The sequence below is a fragment of the Pyxicephalus adspersus genome, chromosome 6, assembly GCF_032062135.1.
Source record: "Pyxicephalus adspersus chromosome 6, UCB_Pads_2.0, whole genome shotgun sequence".
In the NCBI taxonomy this organism is placed as follows: domain Eukaryota; kingdom Metazoa; phylum Chordata; class Amphibia; order Anura; family Pyxicephalidae; genus Pyxicephalus; species Pyxicephalus adspersus.
In genome coordinates, this window is record NC_092863.1 from 94,011,512 (window position 1) to 94,019,559 (window position 8,048).

Below are 8,048 nucleotides of genomic sequence, written 5' to 3' on the forward strand. Positions count from 1 at the left end.
TTTCCCATTGCTCAGGGAACCCCTAACAGCCGCTGGAGGAACCTTTTTTGAAATGCACTGATCTAGGCTCTGCAAAACAGGTAAATGGGGTCATATCACCAACTGGAATCACAGCAAACAAGTTAAATACACAGCAAACATTAAAGATGAAGTGAGTTAGAAGAAGATGTGATTTACAATGTCTAGATGAGCCGTAGTCTTGTATCTTTTGGGCTTGGTCACATGATAGGCATAGTCATCCATGAAGCCAACCCACAAGCATGTTGGGTAAATAAACCCTGCTGCTTGCAATGTTTACCATAAAACTACAAAAAAGTTAAACATTGTATCAGGTGTGAGGTGTGGAGGAAATGTGTTTTAAAGATTTCAAATGCCAAAGTTCACAATCTTGAGTTTATTTCAGAACGTTTCTATTACTGTATACGGGTCACATTTGAAATGAATGCTTAGTGTACTTGCTTCTGATCATACTACAGATAAGGAGCATTTCACATACATGATTATATCACATGGCTTGAGATGTGACAAGTTGTGGTATGTTATGTAAGCAGTTTGATCGTTGCTTGACGTAACTGGGCTATGAAGCGGTTAGGGTTTTGAAAATCTGAAAAATTAATTTTGTTTATTTCCTTTTTTTTGGTCTGTTAAAGCTGAAGTTTAATCTGCTTTCTCCCATCAACATGCTAATTCCATTTTAAATAAAACCTGTTTATTTATATTTTTTTAACCCAAAGCCTTGATTGGTGGGTGCCAGTCTACAGAAGTGAAACCAAAAAAGTAAAAAAACAAGAGCCAATGGAAAAACCTTTTCATACAACAGCTGGTGAGTGTACTGAGAATCTTTGAATTGTCCAGAGAAGTGGTCATTTCTGAGTAGGCTGTATTGATACAGGATGCAGGATTTATATAGCACCAACATATTACGCAGCGCTATACATTAAATAGGGGTTGCAAATGACAGACAGATACAGAGTGACACAGGAGGAGGAGAGGACCCTGCCCCGAAGAGCTTACAATCCAAGAGGTGGGGGAAGTATCACACAATAGGAGGGGAGGTATGTAGTGGTGGGAAGTAGTGAGGGATTTAAGAGACAGAAGATGGGTAGGCAAATTTGAAAAGATGGGTTTTGAGGGTTCTTTTAAATGAGCAGAAAGTAGGAGCAAGTCGAATAGGACAAGGAAGACCATTCCAGAGAGTCGGGGCAGCTCTAGAAAAGTCTTGGCCTTTGTGTGATGAGGTTATGAGTGAGGAAGTTATTAGTAGGTAATTGGAGAAGTGAAGAGAGCGCCTAGGGGAGTATTTTTCTACCAGGTCAGAAAGGTAAATGGGACAAGAACTATAGGGCAAAAGGTCAAGAACTGGCAGGATAGGAAGAACACAGCCAGATGATGCTGAATGTCTCTCAGTCGGGAAATTAATCGGATTCCATCTTACCTTCTGCAACTTTGTAAGTACACTGTGAATCGATAAGCAATTTCAGTATAGCAGAGAAGCATGTTCAGAACTAAAGGAAAAGATGGAGGTCATCTTAAAGCAGACCTAACACCATAATTTATACTTTACATAAAGGGTAGACAACCCTTTATGAAAGGTAAAAATTAACTTTTTTTAAGAATCTAAGCCCCTCCTGTTTTGTCTTTATTGCTGCGGCAATAAAGACAGAATAGAAGCGCAGATGCATGACGTATATATCCCAGGAGGCTTCTGGCTCCTTTTTCTGGGCATGCCCAAAAGCTTTTTCTTCAATGGAGGAAAAATCCAATCTAATGCATGCACAGTAAGATCAGCACTCTTTTTTTGACAGGATGAAGGCGGATTACAGGACGACACGGGACCGATTCAGGAAACCTCTGCAGGGATTGACAGATCTGTGAAAGTAAAGGTGAGTGCTTTCTTTTTATAGTTTACGTCCGCTTTAAGATCCATCAGACCATTAACAGCTTTTTCATATATCTAATCAATACGTATAAAAAGTACCTTGCAAGAAATATTGAGAACTTCCTGTTCCTAGCTATTTCAGTAAAATTCAAAACACCCACCATAGAAATAGAGTTGTCTTGTTGTAAGATGACAATGCTACTCCTTAGATACAGTACAGTGAGGTGTGTAAAAGACAAAATCAGAAAATAAAAATATAAAATACCTTAAAAAAAAAAACGAATGCAGCCCTCACAGCTAAGGATTGGTACACTGAAATACATTACATTCTGTCCTTGGGCTTAGATACACTAAAATAGCCTCAGATACAAGTGTTCATTATCTGCTGCTGGTATTTTATTTTTTATTTTTTGCATTACACCGCAATGTTTACAGAAGACTCTGCAGCTAAATAAAGTGGATTAAAGGGGGATTTCTGGCTTCAACAAAAAACTACAGGAGAATAATTACTCAATTGCAGATCTATTGACAATTCCAAATGAGAAACAGATAATGAACACCTGACCTGAACATCTGAGGCTAGTGAGTGTTAATTAGTTAAAGAGGACTGAGAGATAACATAAGCTGCCATTGCTTACTTGGTGTTCTGATCCTCAGCCTTTAATAAATTCTGAATCACTGACCAAGAATAAGTGTGCAGCTCAGGTGTTTAGTTAATTGTGCTGCAGTTATTTGCTTGTTTCCGGTCTTTGGTTGAAACTCTTGAACCCAAAAGATGAGCTGTACATCCAGGCAATCAGCATTCTTTAGAATGACTTCAGCAATGACAGATGACAAAAATAAAAAGATATTACTGGGGGATAACAATGAGATACCACTTGGGATGAGCAAATGAAATTTTAAAATTCGACCTCGAAGGCAAATCGGCTGTTCTTGCTTACCGAACATATAAGCGAGAATGGCCAGTGTAAATTCGACCGTAGAGATCAAATTTTTTGGGACCTGCAAAAGCAATCAGGGCTGATTGCTCGTCCAGCCCCGTAGTATGTGTTCTTGTATAGAAACTCTCTATCCAATAAAACAGAGTCCCGCGGCTGTGCTCATCAATGAATGCAGCCGTGGGAATCATCACAGGATGATTTCCACGGCTGCATTCATTTATGATGAGCACATCAAGGCATCAAGGCATTAAGGCATTAAGGTCAAGTCAAATAAAGTAATTACAAATATAATCCTAAACTACTAAACCTTTTTTTTTTATTTGTAACTTTTACATCAGAACATATATCATATATAAAAATAAATAACAATTGTATCTTGATGCGTTTCGCAGCTGATGAAAATCTGCATCCTCAGCAGTAATGTATAAAGGGACGACACAATATAGATCTATAAAATTATACACATCTATATTAAAATCTAAAACATAATCATAACATCTCGTATATATATTATATATGTTTCTTCACCTACAATACATAAAGCTGAGTTTAAGGGCCTGATTTATTAAAGCTCTCCAAGGCTAGAAAGGATACACTTTCATCAGTGAGGTGACCCAGCAAACCTGGAATGGATTTCTTAAAAGACATTAGCTATTTGTTAGTGAATGTTTTCAACCCTGGACCATATCCATTCCATATTTATTGGATCCCCAAGTTTCACTGATGAAAGTGTATCCACTCCAGCTTTGGAGAGCTTTAATAAACCAGGCCCAATGAGTTCAGCAATGACAGCTTACAGAATCACTCAGTCTACATTATTAGAAAATAATATAAGTAAACTTTTTTATAAAGAAAATGTGAATAAATAATTGTGTATCAGGGGTGGTGATGTATTATAGGAAGAATTTAGAAAAGGCTTATTTTGCATTAGTCCCTTTATAATGCATACTTATGACATTACCCCTTATCTTAAAAGATGTTTGTTCTGACTTGTTCCATATGTTTGCACACATTGAAACGGGGAATGTGCTATTTTAAACGTTATGGTCAGGGTGTTATTGAACTCTATGTAAGCGCAATTAGGACATCCTGACATATTTCAAGATATTGCTTGCATTTATATATGTCTTCAAAATGTAAAAAGAAAAGAGTATTGATAGGTGTTCCCGTGTTGAAGCAGTTTGAACCAGGATTTTTTTTGTCTTTCTCTGGAACAACTATGTCTTATGGGGTTTATATCTGGAATATGTTTATTTCCCTAGTGGTTGAACTTGACGGACTTATGTCTTTTTTCAACCTAACTGACTTTGTAACCATGTAATTATATAAGGTGTCAATTGGTTCTTAGGCTAACTCCGCACCCATGTATGCAAATTGTCACACATGTTTTAATGGGTACCTAGTCATTTATAGGTCTTGTCCCAACCTAAACTTTAAATTGAGAGTGAAAGGAGAAGCAGCAGACTTTTGAGTTCATATTTCTATCACTCATTCCTTGTAAGCATGTGCCTTTGTATAACAATACATCCTTTACATTCCTTGTAACAGACTAACACGAAATCCAAATGAGCTACTTACATGGCTGATTTTAAAAATTACAATATATTAATGATTACAGAGCTGCTTAATTTGTGTCTTTTAAATCTGTCCAGATTCAGCTTTAATTATGTGGAAAAAGACCAAAGAGAATGGAAGATCAGAAGAAGAAGATTAAAAGCAATGAATGGAGAATGTACTAAAATTGTACAAGACATTGAGGCCACAGCGACACATAAGAAGTAAAGCTTGTTAAAATGAAACAGATAATTAGTTCAGTTATATTTAATAATGTCCACAATATTTGCAGCAAATATTTGTTCAGCATTGTAAATTATTCTGGAAGGATAGAGGCAGGTTTTGACAGAAGAACTTTTTTAACTCCAAAGTAATAAAATGTACATGTGACGATCAGCGGTTTGAAGGCCATACCTTAATTGCCCTAAATTTGGGATTACAGTGAGGTCCATAAATATTTGGACAGACAACTTTTTTCTAATTTTGGTTCTGTACATTACCACAATTAATTTTAAATGAAACAACTCAGATGCAGTTGAACTGCAGACTTTCAGATTAAAAAAAAGGAACTAAAGCCTTTTTTTTACACAACACTTCATTTCAGGGGCTCAAAAGTAATTGGACAATTGACTCAATGGCCCCGATTTATTAAAGCTCTCCAAGGTTAGAGAGAATACACTTTCATCAGTGAAACTGGGAGATCCAGAAAACATGGAAAGGATTTTTAAAAATCATTTGCTATTAGCCGGCAAAAGTTTTGAATCCTGGACCAGATCCATTCCAGGTTTGCTGGATCACCCAGCTTCACTGATGAAAGTGTATTTTCTCCAGCCTTGGAGAGCTTTAATAAATCAGGGCCAATGGCTATTTCATGGGCTGGTGTGTGCAATTCCTTTGTTATGTCATTATCAATTAAGCAGATAAAAGGCCTGGAGTTGATTTGGAGAGAGGTGCTTGTATGTGGAAGATTTTGCTGTGAACAGACAACATGCGGTGAAAGGAGCTCTCCATGCAGGTGAAACAAGCCATCCTTAAGCTGCAAAAACAGAAAAAACCCATCTGTGAAATTGCTATAATATTAGGAGTGGCAAAATCTACAGTTTGGTACATCATGAGAAAGAAACAAAGCACTGGTGAACTCCGCAACGCCAAAAGACCTGGACGTCCACGGAAGACACCAGTGATGGATGATCCCAGAATCATTTCCATGGTGAAGAGAAATCCCTTCACAACAGCCAACCAAGTGAACAACATTCTCCAGGAAGTAGGCGTATCGATATCCAAGTCTACCAAGAGAAGACTGCATGAAAGTAAATACAGAGGGTGCACTGCAAGGTGCAAGACACTCATAAGCCTCAAGAATAGAAAGGCTAGATTGGACTTTGCTAAAAAAAAACATCTAAAAGAGCTGGCACAGTTCTGGAGAAACATTCTTTGGACAGATGAAACCAAGATCAACCTTTACCAGAATGATGGCAAGGAAAAAGTATGGAGAAGGCGTGGAACAGCTCATGATCCAAAGCATACCACATCATCTGTAAAACATGGTGGAGGCAGTGTGATGGCTTGGGCGTGCATGGCTGCCATGGCACTGGGACACTAGTGTTTATCCATGATGTGACACAGGACAGAAGCAGCTGAATGAATTCTGAGATGTTCAGAGACATACTGTCTGCTCAAATCCAGCTAAATGCAGTCACATTGATTGGGAAGCGTTTCATAATACAGATGGACAATGATGGACAATGAGTTTATTAAAGCAAAGAAGTGGAATATTCTTGAATGGCCAAGTCAGTCACCTGATCTGAACCCAATTGAGCATGCATTTCACTTTTTGAAGACTAAACTTCAGACAGAAAGCCCCACAAACAAACAGCAACTAAAAGCCGCTGCAGTAAAGGCCTGGCAGAGCATTAAAAAGAAGGAAACCCAGCATCTGGTGATGTCCATGAGTTCAAGACTACAGGCTGTCATTGCTAACAAAGGGTTTTCAACCATGTATTAGAAATGAACATTTTATTTTCAGTTTTATAATTTTCCCCTGAAATGAAGTCATTGTGTTAAAAAAAGGCTTTAGTTCCTCACATTTTCATGTAATCTTTTTGTTCAACCCACTAAGTTAAAGCTGAAAGTCTGCAGTTTAATTGCATCTGAGTTGTTTCATTTAAAATAATTGTGGTACAGAACCAAAATTAGAAAAAAAGTTGTCTCTGTCCAAATATTTATGGACCTAACTGTAAAGCTCCCTTCATTTAAATAGAGTCACTGATCATGATATTTGGAAAGAGTGTATGCAGCCTACTCACTTTCATTGCAGTTGTATATGCTACTTTTATAAACAGCAATCCCCATAAGCCCTCACAAAGTGGCCATCAGGTCTGCTTATCACTTTGCCTGCAAAAGTGCCAAAAAATTGTATGATACCCAGTTCATTTATACCAGAGATCAATGTTAAAAGTGACAATTATGTCAACCACTCTACGCTTCTTTTATTAGGGTGCCATTATCTTAGTAATAATAAATCCAATTTTCAGCAGAGATAAAGGCTTAATCCTCTAGGTAACATTTTTAGGCACAGTTAACACTTTGGAAATTTCCTATATTATAGCGAATCTTTATTTTAGATTGCATTAAAGTGCTCGAAATATAAAAATTTTCAATTTGGACAGATAATCAAGGAATCAGAGCATATGCTGTAAATTCAAAGTTAGAGTTCATTTTTTAAGTGAGCTATACAATCCTTATCAATTACAGGTATAGTACAGCTCAACAAATCTGGTCCATGGACGATGACAGCTATCATCATCCCGATCAGATGTCAGATCAGTAGATTGCTCAAATTCCGACTTCCAATCCAGGGTTGGAATCTTCTCTCATCTGAACAATCTGACCACACTGGTTTCTTTATTCGAAGGCACCCGGAGGGTTATATGTGCTCATTTCATCCACCCTGGATCAGTTGTTGTGCCAAAGAGCCTCTTAAACTCAAAAAGTTTTACAGAAACAGAAAGAAAGTATTAAACAAATAAAATTCCAAGCGTCATTGAGAAAAAGAAAACATGCCCCACCCAATGAATAAAAAAAACTAAACTTATAGATTGTTTAAAGGTGTTTCCATTTTGGCATACTTTTATCAATAGTGAAATTGGAAATTTCAACACAAAATCAGTTTTTTATCCCTACTCTTGTACCCTCATCAGTTCTGCCCTGTCGTGCTTGCAGTGTTATTCTCCTAACATCACAAGTTCTACATCTGTAAATCATATGAATAACTACCTATTTTTGATCTTGTAAACTAGGGCAAGACATATTATGTGTTGTGTTTCCCAGATTTTTGCTTGGGCCAAAATTTCATGGCAAAAACAATCAGATATTTGCATGAAACAATTTGACCCAATAACTACTGTTGTTGTAAAATCATATTGTTATGATGTCCATCCCTGCCTGAAAGGCAAAAATAATCACAGGTGTCAATACAGGAAGCCACAGCAAGTTTATGGTAAATATATCATTTATGATAGGTTGCACTCTTTGTTTTTCAGCCTTATGACACAAAACTTGAATATAATCTGTCTTTTAAAAGTGGGCCATTACCGAGACAGTCCATGTACACATGTGAGATGATTCTCACTGGATAGGAACAGTTAGGCTCGTATTGGGCTAAAATCTGGCAC

The 8,048-nt window shown here is 37.3% G+C and overlaps 1 long non-coding RNA gene across 1 annotated transcript; it reads left to right on the forward strand.

The window, feature by feature from the left end:
- The first annotated feature begins 360 nt into the window (after positions 1–360).
- On the forward strand, positions 361–4,727 carry LOC140332615 (uncharacterized). The gene is made up of 3 exons (XR_011921200.1): positions 361–823; positions 1,806–1,883; positions 4,473–4,727. It is a non-coding gene; the product is annotated as an uncharacterized lncRNA (long non-coding RNA).
- Positions 4,728–8,048: the final 3,321 nt, after the last annotated feature.